Source organism: Miniopterus schreibersii, assembly GCF_964146895.1.
Source record: "Miniopterus schreibersii genome assembly, chromosome: 11".
Lineage (NCBI taxonomy): Eukaryota > Metazoa > Chordata > Mammalia > Chiroptera > Miniopteridae > Miniopterus > Miniopterus schreibersii.
The window spans coordinates 42,994,008-43,010,048 of record NC_138111.1 but is presented as its reverse complement, the minus strand read 5'-3'; the positions used below and the strand labels follow the sequence as shown (position 1 = coordinate 43,010,048).

Genomic DNA, 16,041 nt, shown 5'->3' with positions numbered 1-16,041 from the left:
TGGAGATCAAATGAAAGGCTGTATTTAACTCTTGTATAAATGAATGTGCTGTGTGGACATGGGTTAGTTCTAAATCGTTTTCCTCAACCTTTTTTATTTCTCCACTAAGGTGCTTTTCGACACATTTCCCCCCTAATTGCCTCCTCCCACCATGAAATTTTAACACCACGCGTGTGCCATATGTCTATGCAGTCAGAGAGGCTTAAGGGTTAGAAAGTCATAAACCAGTGTGATATCTAAGTGGTTTTTTTTGCCTCGTGAGAACCCATTTTTACCCCCCTTAATTCAATATCACCAGCATTGAAAAAGCTTGTTTGAAATAAAAGAGGAATGACTTCTGATAGTAAAAAGGGTTTTTTCCCATAACATTTTAATTACTTATTAAAAGTAGCTTAATAGCACCTGTTCTGCATTTGGGATCATGCTGAGACAGCACTAGGAAACTCAAATATAGGAAACTCAGCAAGAGGAAACTGAAATGCCTATAGTTTATATAAGGCTAAAATGTCTATACCATTTTAAATAGAAAGCAATGTTCATACAAATGAATGGGGATCTAGTGAAATCTGAAAAAGCAAAAATAAAGTCCGGTAGAGGAAAAACACAAGAAATTAAAGAGAAGATGAAAGTTTTCTAGAGAGGCAGCTAACCTGTATTTAAACGTATCATAAAAAGGAAACATAAAAGAAAGGTCCGAGAGGCAGTGGGATGGAAGGGAAATTGTGCCGCATAAGGTAGTGGAAGGAAATACTGTTGACTTTTCTTTTTGTAGGTGAAAGTTTCTAAATAACCAGGTAGCCCTTTTCTGCTTTGTGTAGAAAGGAAAGATTAAGCGCAGCGACATCTGCAAAGTGAGAGGCATGCTGCGCTCTGGGGGATCCTGGAGGCTTCCAGCCTACAGGCTATCGATCTGGTAATCCAGCCATCGTCTGGGAGGAATCTTTGGGTTGCCTGACCTGTTTTTATCTGTTCCTTTTGTTCCTTATCAATCCTCAGCAGCAGGCTCCTGTCTGCGTTTTCAGCCTTATCTTCTGGCTGCATCTTCTGCACAGACTGTCTCCTCTTGTCAGCTCAGCCCCCAAACCCCAGCAGTTCTCATGGGTTCCCACGTCCTTACCTTTGCTGCCTTCTCAGTGCTTTACTTTATACCTCCACACTCTGTATTTCTTTTGATTCCTACTTCCTCACACTGAGATATGTCACTTTACAGGTGAGGCCCACAGAGGCCCATGACTTCCTGAGGTCGCACAGCTAGTGTGACCAGAATCCAGTGTCTGACTCAGAACCTGACATGCTCTCTGCTCCTGCGGTAGACAGCGGGGCCAGGCTGCAAGAAGAGAGACCCTCTTGAATGACATGATATAGTCTGCAATTAACATTGTTTTCTAGTTATCTATAGACAGATAACTTTTTTACCTTGGAGATGGATGAATAACAGTAGATAGAAGTACCAGTCACCTTCATTATACATTTTATATTTTATCCAGCTCAGTTGTTAACATGTGACAACTACTGGAAATAAAGCTTTGACCCTCTGCCTTTCTGTCTGCCAGTGTTTGGGGGTTGTCCAAGAGGAGAGGTAAACGTTGACAGCACAGTATGAATATCTTGCGTGTTGGTTCTGTGAGCTTATAGGTATGTGCTATAGGTAAGTGAACACGGACAGAGGCCAAGGTGTTGGCGGGCAGTGCTGGGTGTTATACTCCTTGAAGGTGGAATTTGCCGCATGCATTTTTGTATCCACAGCCTAGCCAGGCCCTGGGACATGGCTGGTGCTTAACGCGTGTTTATTGAAGCAAAAGAGCTATTGTTTCCCTCCTCCACCTCCATACCAGTGTCTGCCAAGATCATAACAATTCTCCCTTCTCTGGGAACGCAGAATGGCCGCTGGCTGTTTCTTCCCTGAACTCTCACACCCACCCCATCCGTACTCAACTATCCAGGGTCAAGTAACTGACCAGAGCTGGGCAAATCCCATCCTTGAGATTTGGAATTGAGACCCTGAAGGACTGAGGATTGGTCTCTGTGGCTAAACCCAGAGCAAATAAATACAGGAGCTGTTATAGAGTTGTTGTATAGCTGTCTTGTGGAGTGAAGACTGGAAAAAGCTATACTTCCAAGATAAAAGGCTGAAGGAGTATACAGAGAACAGACAGAATATGGGGAGAAATCCTGAGGGATTCTAGCCCGTTTCTAAGTCTCGGTTTCATTTCTGCATTTGGTTCCATGAGCCATTCTGTGTTCTTATAATGAATTCCCTTTTGTGTTACAGCGGGTTAGGTTGGTTGTAATTATTTGTAACTAGAAAATCTTTTACCACTGTATCAAAATATCAGGTTTCTCATTTCAATGAAAAAAAAATATCCTAAGCAAATATATACATATATATGGCAGACCAAATTTAGTTTAAAAATTATAAACAGAAATCATTTGGGAATGTTATATATTAAAAATAGATTGTGGGGATTGGTGAAATAATGCTAAGGGCTCTGTGCGTTGTTAGTTTTGAAGTGATGAAGTGATAGGTAATTTTCCCTTCAGGATGAAGTAGGAACATGAAGAGAGAAAAGTAAGTGCCTAGAAACCATAGACAATAGCCAGTGATAAAGCAAAGGACCAAATAATTAAACCAGGATACACAAGAAACCTAAGAGTCATTCCTCCGTGCTTCCTAGACCTCAGCTCTTATGTCCAACCCATTGCTAAATCCTGCCTGTTTTCCCACCTGACAACCTTTGGGTCGGCCTCCATCCACTCTAAGCGGCAGGTGTTTCTCATGTGGGCTCCCGCAGTGGCCTCTGCAAGTGGACTACCAGCAGCCAGTCTTGCCACCAGTGTTTCTCCGCCCTGTGACAAGAGCACTGAAAAATTGGTCCTGTCACCCCTTCCAGGTCAGGCTCGTAGGGCTCCCTTTTGCTCTTCCCCGGGAAGCCGCCGTCCGCCCCCCCAGCCTCATCTGTGCCCCACCCCACCGTGCCCAGGCGCTGCCATGGGCCTCCTTTCAGTTCCTTGCCTTGCCAGGCTCCCTCCACTGTGGGCTTTGGCCCATGTCATTGTCTCTCCTGTAAGGACCTTTTCTGCCACCTTTACCCAGCTGTCATTTTCCTTAGCTTCTCTGACTAGATTGATATTCCTAGTGACATACCCTGTACCCATCTTTTCTACCATTTGTCAGAGTAGCAGTTTTGCTTTTATCTTTTTCCCCATTACTTGGTCACCTGTTTATTTTACTGGACTGCAAGCTCCACAATAACAGGGAGTCTCAAATTTAGTCCTAGCCCCTCACAGGATACCTAACAGTAAGTTTTCAGGAAATACTTATTGAGTGAATACATATGTGGAAAGTTAGAGGAAATAAAGAGAAAACCAACAAACCAAAAAGAGCAGCCTCCAACTTCCATATCCTTTCTCAAAGTTTGGGTTTATAAAATTCAGTTGTTTTTTAACTTGCAGTTTCTCTTGGATACTAGGGTATTTATGAACAATATTATTAATAATGCTAAAATTCTTTTTTACTAGTAGGGCTATAAGGTTATCAGTAGATAAAATATAATTAATGTTAATAGGCCTCCTAAGCCAGCTCACAAAGGCCTGTTTAATTTACAGTGTCTCTGAAACAGTAGTTTTAAGCCCTGAAATCGACTAAAAACCCCCTGGGAGCCTTGAGAGGGCCTCTGAGGATATGGAGGGAAAGAAGATCCCAATAACTAGCAGCTGCAGAGCTCTGTGAAGAAAAGATTTCCTGAGAGGCGAGGCCTCAGTTCTGCCACTCTGCTGGTGAGCGTGGCACTGGGCAGATGGGAATGGAAGGGAGCCTTGGGGACCATTTGAGGATCAAGTTGCTCCTAAGCCAGTTCCTTTTCCTTTCCCATGGCATATGTCCCTTTTGACTGTGTGTACATTTAAGCAGAAGACACAAGTTACCCTGCTGGAGGAAGACTTCTCTCTCAGCTAGACTGTACTCTGGGCTAGAGTTTCTGCATGAACATTCCATCCCAAGAAGAAAGGAAAGGAGGTTGCAAAAGTGGAAGGACTGGTACAGAAGCCTTTGAGAGCAGGGGAGTGACCTCAGCTTGGGGAGGTGGCGACAGGCATTGATTGCTGGAGAGAAGGGAGGATGGCGCCCCGGGAATGAGACGGCAAGAAGGGAGGGAAAAGAAAACACAGGCTGCTTGCCTGAGAGTGAGGGGCGTGAACATTCTGCTAGCACAACGGCTGGGTTTTCAGACAAATATTCCCAGAGCCCGTGGGTCAGCAGGAGGGCTGGTGACTTCGGCTAAACCTTTCTAAGAGACTATCAGTTTTATTTTAGAAAGGATAATCTGGCTGCAAAGTCAAAGTTTGAAATCCAGAAAATATCACTTTATGTAAACAATGGCATTGCCATGAATTGTTCTCATGAAATGAGAGCGGACAGAGTGCTCTGCAGAGGCATTTTTGTTAAAATTCCCACAAAGAGGACTGACTGAAATTAAACCCAGGGTTCCTTCCATAGGGTTTTTACACATGCCATCGTCCATGCAGTAAGAAGCACAGGAATTGTGATGAGAACACATTTTTCAAGAATTCATTACTCCCGGCCCTTTCACTCAGGAGGGGGCCTCTTGTTCAGGCTGTTGGATGTAACCAATGAACCGAATACTTGAAACCAATTTGCTGGTTTGAGAAGAGGTTATTGATTCTCACAGCATGTGTATACTTGGAAAATTTTATTGTTTAACTCTCCAAGCCTCACACTATTTTAAGTCAGGCAGCCTGGGTGAGGTGTATGAATTCTTGTTTTATTGAAGCCTTCAGAGGAGTTGAAAAATGCTTAACATGAATTTAAAATACCGTATGTGCTTTTCAGAAGATGCCTGGTTAGGTGAGGGATATGTTTTGTAAGCATGTGCTTTATTTTGGGGGAGGATGTCCGAAGAGAAATCGCCTGTGCATTTTGACCTGTACAAAGAAGACAATAGAGGTGATTGATAAAACACCAAATTAAATAAATATATTCCTGGATCTTATTTAAAATGGCCACTGCTTGAGCTGTGGTCATTTTTGTTTTCAGAGTTTATTTATTGTTTTCAGAATTGCAAAGCCCAATCAATGTATTATTTATATCATATTCGCATTTACTTGCCATATGACCTAAATTTGCATTCTTGAAATAAAAGGAAGCTTCCTCCAGCACTGATGGGAAGGCGGAGCAGAGGGAGTATGGTGCCAGGGACACACATACTCTCTGAATGATCTTGTACTGTTTTTCACTAAATAATAAAAGCTTATTAAATATTTTCAACTCTTTGGGTGGGTAAAAATGAACAAAAACTGTTTAAAATTTATGTTTCAATTATAGTTGACATGTAGTATTATATTAGTTTCAGGTATACAACACAACGATTAAACATGTATATACCTTACGAAGTGACCCACCCAATAAGTCTAGTACCCATCTTGAACAAGAACATACGCGGTCACCCTCTCTCCCGGGCCTGTCTAAGAATACATTAGGTGGTAAAGCCACATGCTGCTGAACATTTCCCTTCAGACCCTGGAAATGTGAGTCCAGCCCATCCAACTACCCCCTCCACTTTCCCCCTAGGAATTCTATCATTGGCTCAGGGAAGTTTCATTCCATCAGGAAGCCTAGCATTTTGAACCAATTTGAGCAGCCTTGGTAGCAGAAGGAAATGATTGATTTTTCCCAATCATCATTTACAGGGTGACCATTGGGAGCAGGTTTGCTGATAAATCCACAGCCATGGGAGGATTTTAATTTGTAACAGGAAAACTTTCCTTCTGCTTAATGAGGACAGGCATCTCTGACCCTTTACCCGCGAGGGTTGACGGTGGGAGGCAGGCCCTATGGGTATGAATCGACTTGCACGAAGGAGTCTTTCTATTATATAGCTGTGTTCTAGAAGCAACACTCCCGAGGTCCTCATTTGGAGTGGACAATGGTGAAGAAAAGAAGCAAGTTTTTTTCTCAAACATACGCATTTTGGGCTCTGATTTTTTTTTTTTTTTTAACTGACAAGTTGTTTCTGTTTCAGGGCCCATGGTTGATACAGAAGACTGTCCTGTGAAACAGAGAGAGTAACTGAAACTAAAGAAAGGACTGCGGCGTCTAACCAAGGGCATGCCACAGGGAGGAGAAGTCCCAGTGAACGAGCAGGTAAGGGACAAGCCGTGCAGGGACAGGTAGCCATCTGAGAGAGATTGGATTCCCGGTGGTGATTACTGACATGTGAAGTTTGTGAAGGAAACGGCCCAACTTAAGGACATTGTATTAAAAATTTTCAAAGACTGCACAGTAGGCACACCAGCCATACGACTAATATAACTTACATTTCTAAACTATTACACACTTTGGTGGTTAACCACTTGGGGTCCTGTCTGCTGAATTTCTTTTTTATTTTTAACCCTCACTGGAGGATATGTTTATATTGATTTTAAAGAGAGAGGAAGGGGGAGGGAGAGGGAGAAAGAGAGAGAGAGAAACATTGATCGGGAGGATCGGTTGCCTCCCGTAAGCACCCTGACCAGGGACCGAATCTGCAACCGTTCGGTGCATGGAACGACACTCCAACCAACCAAGCCACAGTGGCCAGGGCCTGTAAAGGGTGGCAAGAAAAAAAGTAAAGCATCAGTACTCATTGCACCATCAGCACTGATTTGCAATGATTTGTGCTTTTGATATTCTTGTTTTCAGCCTCTGCTTTAGTTCCTGGAAGGAAAAGAAATTCACAGGAGATGAATCTCAGTCTCTCCCTTGATTATAAGTAAGAGGTCCCTGGATCTAAGAGGTGAGTAAAAGATGGCCTGGGCTTTGGTGTGAAAACTTTATTCTGAATTCCTGGCACAACAAAAAGGCCAGAGCTAACAGTGGAATCATCAATTATCTACTAGCACCCAGAAAAGATGGGAGATCTTAATACTTATCTAAAATTTAGAAGAACCTTTGCTAAAAATGGAGGTGATTAGGACACAGTGTCAGGGCTCTCTCACAGCCATAAAAACCATTCCCTGAGCCGTTTGGTGCAGGGATTTGCATATTTTTTGAGCTTGGGCCCCATTAATACAACCTTCCACTTTAAGGTTATCCCTAAATATTCCTAAATCACAGGGCCAGAATTGTGCCCAGAGCATCTTGTCCCTGAAATGGGCCTGGAAAGTGGTGGCTAGAGAATGGAGGAGGGTGAGGTCACCTGAAGTCACCTTCCCCATGGCCTCAGACCAGGCAGCATTTGGGATTGTTGGAAGGTTGGAAAAAGAAATTCTCATCCTTTGTTTCCTGCCTGTGCTCTTGCCATGCTCAACCCCATGCCCAATCATTACAATGTCCTTCATATCCCTTAGTTTAATCATCTTGAGTACAGGATGATGTGAATAGTATAGTCTGAATGAATAAAACTGTAGTCTGTCCATATGAATTGTTTCCAGAGTTCAGGCTTCTTGACTTCAAATTTGTGTTAGTGTATATAATAGAGTTGTCTCTGCATGACCTGGAAAATGCCTAATGTCTTTCTGCTCTTAATGGTTTATAACCTAGATGACATACCACATTAATCCGTGGATCTCTCTTAAAAATACAAGTGCCTGCTTCCCCCCAATTCTACTCTCAAATGAGAATATGAGTCAGTGGGTCTTGGGATAGCCCACTGAAAACTAGACTTTAAAGTCTCTACAAATTATTTTACTTCACAGCCAGAGCTCAGAACCACTCTGCACTGTAAAGCTCTATACCTCTTCTTAATAAGAACAGCGAGAGATGAAGCATGGCTTCTTTTGAGATGCAAAGTCTTGGTTGACCTTTTCATTTTTGCTTTGTTTTCTACCAGTTGCAGGGCATAAAAGAGGAAATGAGCTGAAATGAGAAGATTAGGAATACTTCTAAAGCAGACAAGATTGAGTATAAAATAGAAATAAGGGCCAGTCAGGAAAACACTTGTGGAAACTCTCAGTGAAAGTCAAGGAGATTTACTAGAGGTTATCACAGCCAGCTAGGGATGCAGGCTGGGGAAAGTCAAGTAAAGGGTATAACCTAAGACAGAAAGACAAGCAGGAAAATTGAGCAACTGTATTTTATAAATTCTAAAACATCCATATTTCACATTTTAACATCCCAGGGGTCTGTAGATTGGAGCCAAGTGGGATGTGTTTGTCACTGTCCATGCAGAACAAATTTTGTTATTCTTCATGGTGGCATAAGTAGGCAACGTCAATCAAAGTTTCAGTCAGCAAACAATTTAAGGGCTATTTGAAGGAAGAATAAAAATCCTAGTTGTCTGAAAACTTACCGTTGTCCTTTGCTGGTTAGAACAAAAAAGTAACAACGTAGAAGCCTTCAGATCAAATGTTACCGCTTGGAAGAAATTCTGGAGCTAACAGTGGAATGCTTTTTAGAAGACATACTACATTCTCAATGCTCTTCATGACATACACACTGATATTGTGTGAAAAAATGGGAACAACATGCCAATGCTGAGTTGAAAAGTGCTCCAGGAGAGCTGGAATGTAAATGGGAAGAAGTTTGGGGTATTGTCTAATTGGCAGCACTTTGCTCTCTCTCTCAATGGTAGATAAGAGAGATGCATCTTACAACCAATGGTGTCTTAGGTTTAATGTGACATGGTATTTGTGTCGGTCTTTACAAAGGAAAATATTAAAGAAAACTCAACTCTAAATGGTCCCCTGAAAAAAGCATATATAGTTTTTAAAGGTCATATGAGGGATATAAACCTGAAAGCAGCAAATGAACAAACAGGACAAACAGAAACTCACAGACACACACAACAGTATGGTGGTTACCAGAGGGACAGGGGGGTTGCAGGGAGATAGTAAAGAGTAAATGGGGTCAAATATATTGTGACAGAGGAAATTTGACTTTGGATGATGACTACATAATGCTATATGCAGATGATGTATTATAGAATTGTATACTTGGAACCTGTATCAATGTCATCCCAATAAGTACAGTTAAACAGATGCATTAGTGACCTGGGTCATACATCACACCATTGCTTCATGTTAAGCTTGTGGCTGGTGGCTGATCCTCAAGTCTTTCCCTGTGCAGTGCTGGTTCTGGCGGCTCTCTGGCATTTGTTCCTACTGAATTTCATGATGTTAGAATTCAACCCATTGTTCAGTTTGTCAAGAACTTTGTCATCCAAGATGCTGCCTTATTCCTTCCAGCTTCCTGCTATCAGAAGATATAATCTTGCTTTTCTGTATCATTGCCCAAGTTCTTGATTTAAAGTATTGCAGGGGATGTCTTGTGGCACATCACCTCTTTTTAGTTTGATCTCCGTTTGCTCCCTGGAGTCATTTAACATCACAAACTCACTTCATTGTAGTATCACCCAGGCCATATATTCCTGCCTTTTGCATGATAATATCTTGGGATACCTTAGCAAATGCTTATTGAAACTTAAGATGTCTAATGTAAAATGCCTTTTTCTGATCTATCTAGATTCTAGACCAAAAACAGGAAAGAAAAAAAGAGTTATGTATAATGAGACTTCTTTTTAGCCCCCACGGGGCCTTGGAAATGTAGACTGTCACACAGAATATGGGTCAGTGCTCAGTGAATATTTGTTGATACAGGCATGATTTTTCATTGAAATGTAAGTGGAAGATCTCACTCATGGCTCTTGCTGTGAAAAAAAGGTCTATTTCTCTACACCTGACAAGGACATCTGCTTTGGGAGGTCCCACACACAGCTCAGGTCCACGTCAGAGTATAAATTCACTATTTTCTAATTGTGTAAATATTATTGCTGAAGAGAAAACATGACTGAGGCTAGAAGTGTGAACCAAATGCAGAAAGTGCCAGCTCTTTTAACGTAAGCGATTAATTAAGCATCATCATTAAGTCTGGTGATAGGTCCCGGGGTGTTAATCAAATCAAATATCACCAGCTGCTGAGAGAACAGGCTCTTTCAGGAAGCATTCCCTGCACTAAAGGGGAAATGCAGTTAACACTGAAACAGATTTCCTGAGGCTCCAATGGCTAAGGCCGTCTATAGAGGAATTGTGGAAAACTGCTTTTGAGGCATGTCCATAGCAGATCAGACAAACACTGTCTTGAGTTACCTGGAGGTGTGAAAATAGTCTAGCGTTGGAAGCCAGACCGAGCTGGGTTCAAGTCTTGGTTCTGTTTCTTTCTAGACTTGGAAAATTACATAACCTGTCTGAGCCTAGTGTTTTCAGCATTTAAGTAGAGGTAACAGCGCCTACCTTGTGGGGATTTTGTCAGGATAAAAGGCCACATAGATGGCACCCAGAGCAATGCCCACTGAGCAGGAAGGATACTATGTGGCAGTCGGTGGTAGTGATGGTGGCTGTTAATGATAAAAGGGTTCTGGTCCCATTTATCCCTTCACTGCTGGTGTGTCCTCTTTGACCTTGGACATACCCTTAGCCTTTCAGCGCTTGTTCTTCTCCATCTCTGAAAAGGCAGGAGTGGACTAGATGGAGTTACAGGGCTAAATGCCCATCATTCTTGACAGGGTTGGGAATTAAGGCAATTTTGAGATAAGTGGGATGAGACATGGGAAAAGCTCACTGATAGGTATGAGGGTGGTCTGGTCACCAAGTATGATGTCCCACAGGGAGTTATTTCTCCCACTCAACCTCCCTTGTACCCCAGAGCAGGCTGGAGGCCACCTGAAAAGAGCCATCCTCTCAAGTCCTCCTCACCACACCTGCCTGGCTGTCATCACATGTTTGTGCAGGGAAGGGAGACACTCAGCACTACAACAAAGGCACCTGGAAGGAAAAAGTAAAATTTGGAAGGTGGGGCAGGTGGTTCAAGGACACCCTCAGAGACTGGATCTCTTTCCAACCTCTTTCCTTTCCACCGTAAACACAGGCCTTCATTCTCAGGCCTGCAGCCTCATGTTTGCAAGATGGCTGCTGTATATCTGTGCTTTATATCTACATTCCAGGCAGGACTAATGGGAAGAAGGGAGAAGGGCAAAGGATTTTATCCTAGTGAGGCTTTGCTTTTTATGAAAGGAAGGGTGTTTTTCCTCCTCATTGGTCAAAAGAAGGGAAGTTGGGAAATTGAAAATTTTAGCTCTTCAGCCTCTGTGGCAAAGGGAGTCAAGGACATAGGATATTGGGGATTGTTTGGAGGTAGGCGATCCATAGGGTCTGCCACGGTTCTCTCCTCAGAAAAATGGATGCACGTGGGCAGGTGTGTGCACCCATACACAGCTTTGCCAGGTAATTTCAGGGGGTTTCTCTCCCAAGTGGGGGTGGAATGGGAGCCACTCTACAGGGCCACATTGAGAGCCACTGTGTGAGTGGATGCTCTGCTCAGCCCAGAGCCAGGGGGCCTGAGAGAAGCAGCAGGGGAGGAGGGAGAAGACACAGCAGAAAAATGCAAGTGTGTATATGAATCGGAGTGGCAGGTACAGAAGGCAGAGTGGCCATGAAGCTTATTAGTAGCAGATATTGTAATAACAGTAAAAAAAGAAAAAGACATATAATGGCAAACAGGAAAACAAGGAATAAAGCAATACTACAATAGAGAAAAGGTAAATAGTCATTTAGGTATCTGAAGCTTAAGGGAGTGCACCACCCTGCAGGATGGGGAGTCAGCTCTCCAATGAGGGGTCGGGGCAGTGAAGGTGGGTGGGGGCACCTTTGAAAAGTTGGGCCAAGGCCTATTAATTTCTGTACAGTCATAGAACACTCACCAGGAACTCAAGGGGGTTGGTGACTTGGAGATTTGAAATCTTGCACGGAGCAGTTCAGCAAGATAAGCTCATGTCCGTGGAATGCTCATGTCCTGGTGTTCCAGCAGGTGCTGTGAATAGTTTCTAGTGGAGTCTATGATGGCAGCTTATAGTTAGTTCCCTACAGATTTGTAGGAACTGGTCAGAATGTTTGGGAATATATGATTTTGCTGAGATAAACAAAATAATTAGCACCATCCTCAAAACCATCCTACAGGACCCCTATAGACTCCCCATAGTTGGAAAACTCATGGCTGTCCCCCAGTATCTTTGGTCCATTGTAAACTGCAGAAGCAAAAGGTTGTTAAGAACAACTCAGGTGTTTGAGCCACGTGTATTTTCCTCTAGGCAACTTGGTGATATCAGAGGAGAATATTGTGTTGGAAAATAGGTTAAAAAAAAATAAAAAAGGAAATCATGAAGTTGAAAAAGGAGTCACTGACTTTTCCAGGGGAAGGGATATCTGATTTCTGAACATGGTCTATATCCTAGAAATGACACAACTGACTAACTTTTGGGAAGCACTCTTAGTGTCAGTCACACGGCAAGTTTTGATGCTTCCAGGTGTCCAAAGTGGTCAGCAGTTTAAATGAGTTTAAGGTTTTTATTGTATCTAACCTCGAGGCCCACCTAAAGTAAAACTGCAAACTTTGGATGCAGAGTGAATAGTAGTTTTAAGACTTAGCTTCTGGACTCGGACCTCCTAGGTTGGGACTCTGGCTCCATCATTTACCAGTTATGTGACTTGGACCAAGTTATTTCACTTCTCTGCCTTAATTTTCTCATCCATAAAATGGGGATAATCACTTCATAGGATGGTTCTGAGGGCTAGTGAGATAATCTATATAAAAGCTACCATAGAGTATGACACAATACACATTCCAGACATGTGAATGAATAAGCAACAATTTTTTTTCTGATTAGTTCCACATTTAAAAATTTTTTTATAACAGTACCATAAGTTTACCAAAGGATAAGGAATCTATTTTATTGTTAGTTCACTCTGAAAAATAGCTTTAGTTCCTGAAAGGTGTTTACCATTTTCTTTTTTAGTATGGGCATCAAAATGATGTAATATTTGCCCTGGCCGGTGTGGCTAAGCGGTTGGAGCATCGGCCAGCGCACTGAAGGGTCACTGGTTCAATTCCTCATCAAGGGCACATACTTGGGTTGCAGTTTCGATCCCCAGCAAAAAAGGAGAGTGATGCTGGTGATGCACAAAGAAATGTGTGCTCATTTTAGAAAAATTCCATCTTCTGCAAATCAGTAAGACAGATACTTCAGGGGAAAATGGGCAAAGATATAAGAGTAGAAATTCACAGAAAGGGAAAATACAAAAAGCTAGCCAGAATGTGAAGAGGTGCTCAATGAGATATCACTTTGCATGTACTAGTCTGGCAAAATTAGAATAATGCCAAGTGTTGGCAGAGATGTGAGACCATGGGAACCCTCATGCACTCTTGATGAGGTTGTAAACTGGTGTAGAAATTCTGCAGAAGACTCTGGTGGGAACAGCAAGTGAGGTCTATCTGTGCACTTCCTCACCCAGCAAGTCCGCCCCTGGGTGCACATCCAGGGGGAATTCTCACAGAGGTTATAAGGGTCCTATGTGAGTAAGGTGACCAAGCATTTCGGCTTGCCTTCAACAACTGTAGTGTACAATTGCTGTCCTGTGGAATTTTTAACAGCTCCCTTTTCATTCTCAGAAGTGTTCACTCCGTGTATACGAACTGTCGTCAGAGCATATTTGTGGTGGGGGTGGAAGGCAGTGTGGGGAGTGGAGCAGCAAAACGTGTGGAGTTCGTGCCATTCAGCAGAGAGAAGTAGCAGACTAGACGTGCCCATAGCAAAATATAGAGGTCTTTAGAACACAGTGCTGAATGAACAAAGGTACAGCTTGAGGTATTTATAATAATAACATTTGCATCCCGTTAAGATCTGTGCATATAAGACTTTGTTTTATAAGAGTTCATACTAAGACAAGGCATGCGTTTAATCACATTGAAATGGTTGCATTGGGACAGGTGAGGAATAGTGGTTCGAGATAAGGGAGAAAAAAAAAATAAAGCAAGAGACCAAAGATGGTAATGACCATTGAGAGGTATGATTAACTCAGGCCACAGTATTAGAAATCAAAAAGGAAGGGTTCCATTAAAATTGATAGAATGAAGAATTTTTTATAATATTCAAAAAATTAAACTCTATCTTGAGAAACTGGCATTTATTTGTCTGCTTATTTATTTTCTGAGGCTCTAAAAGGCATTTAAGTCTGCTTAAATAATTAAAATAGGACAAAATAAGCAAAGATAATTGAATAAGGAAAGCAGATGAGAGAGTATATAGAATTAGGAAAGATAAGGCAGAGTCAGGTGTGAGGTTAATATCTAAAATTCACACCAAAAACTTCTATAGGTTTCCTAGAGATAGGTCTCAGATATGGCACTAAACTTGAAGAGCGCGAGGCCCTCACATACGTGATCTACATTATCTGCAGTAACAGCCACCGAGAAACCACTCCAAGTACTAAGAAGCAGCCCAACTGCTTCCCATTCTGAGATCAGAGAAATTCCTCCCCTGGGCTCTCATAAGGAGGGCACTGTGTAATGGAATAGTGACCTAGAAAACTAATTTCTGCAGGAAGGCTCATTCCAAAGCCATGCTGAAGACCTAAATGCTAACTTACTCTAATAGGGTTTGAGCTCCCTGAATTTCTGCAAAATAACCAGACTTCCATTCCGGAACAGTTCAGGAAATGCTCCTGTGTATGTAATACCCCTGTGGCCCACAGACGTTTGGGTTCTTCCACACGATTATGCACCACAGGGCCAGAAATTCCTGGTCATTATAGCAATAGCTAAGGAAAGAAAAAAGATTCTCCTTCGAGATTCCAGGAGTGCTGTTGCCTCCCACCCCCTGAGGAGGAGGTGGGAGATGAAAGAGTGTTGTTCTCTATTTCTTCCTGAAACGGCTTTAGCAGCTATTAAATTTTTATTGACTAAAAAGCAAACATAGTAATTATTGTGGAGACTACAGAAAGTAAATCTGTTCTGTGGAAACAGGCGTCACCATAAGAATGAAACCAGCAAAAAGCAATGCATACTGGAAGGCTTTAGTGCTGGGCATTTGCAGAAAAAAATTCACTCAGAGAGATGATTGGCCAGTGGACATTTGGAGGTGTAGGGGTACAGGTGGGGCAGGAGAGGGGAAGAGACAGTCTGGTGTTTTGGTTCCTTCTGGATTTGGAGCATGTAGAGTTCAGCAAGTTCTTTTAAAACCTGGGTGACATAACCCCTGAGCATTATCCAATTATTTTTTATTTTGTATCTATCAAGTGGCTTCTACTTATTAATTCATTTTCCAAGAACCTGAGAAAGGAAGGTGTGGAGGATCGATGCCAAAATAGCTGTAATTATTTCCTTTTCTGTATCCTGTATGTGACTTTGCAACTCATCCCATCAATAACTGGAGACTATTTCTTCCTCCCACACGCCTGGACTGGCTCTGTGACTTGTTTTGGCCAGTAGAATGTGGTAGAAGTGACTGTGTACCAGTTCTAAGCCTACGTCTCAAGAGGCCTTGAATACTCCTTTCTCTCTCAGTGATGAGAAACATATTGCTCGGGCTGATTGCCAGACAACACTAAACGTGTGTGAGGCCATCTTAGATCGACCACCCGGTGGCTCAACCACCCGCTGACCACCAGCGCCTGAGTGAGCCCAGGAGAGATCGGCTGAGCCTGGCTGACATCAGCGGAAATGCCCGCCAACCTGAGATGTGTGAGCAAAACCAAGCGCTTATTGTTTTAATTCTCTGAGTTTTGATGTGGTTGTTACACAGCAGTGGCTAATTGATGCAGGAGGGTTCTCGGATGTTAGTGTTATAACTAATAGAAAATTTTGTCCACTATTATAAATTTTTAAAAATTACAAACCAAAATCTTTTAAATGAAAAAACCCCCACAAACCACACACACTTTGGCATTCTGTTCTGTGTTTTGGGGTCTTATATGTCAATGAGCCTGGAAGTCCTCGAGAACCTGAGTAGCTCTGAATAAATGGAGAAAATTGAGCTTCTGCACTGTACAAATGGAGTGTCAGATCCTAGACAAATGACTTTCAAAACATTCCCTCTTGGGATTCTCAGCATAAGTGTGACGAGACAGCCGTATGTTTCTTTATGAATAAAATCTTTAAAATGTAACAGTCACCATTTCCTCATCTCTTCCTAGTTTACATGACAGTGGATTGTTTTCTCCGAGAGTATCTTTAATTACTCCTAAGTTCTTCACATCTGCTGCTGTGAATTCTCTAAT

General features: G+C 42.4%; 1 long non-coding RNA gene across 1 annotated transcript in view; it reads left to right on the top strand.

Moving 5' to 3' along the window:
• Window positions 1-16,041, top strand: part of LOC308564219 — a 113,742-nt gene that overhangs the window by 55,939 nt on the left and 41,762 nt on the right. The window contains exons 2-3 of the long non-coding RNA XR_013999907.1: window positions 6,039-6,160; window positions 6,698-6,791. This is a non-coding gene — a long non-coding RNA (uncharacterized lncRNA). The remainder of the gene's footprint in view (window positions 1-6,038; window positions 6,161-6,697; window positions 6,792-16,041) is intronic.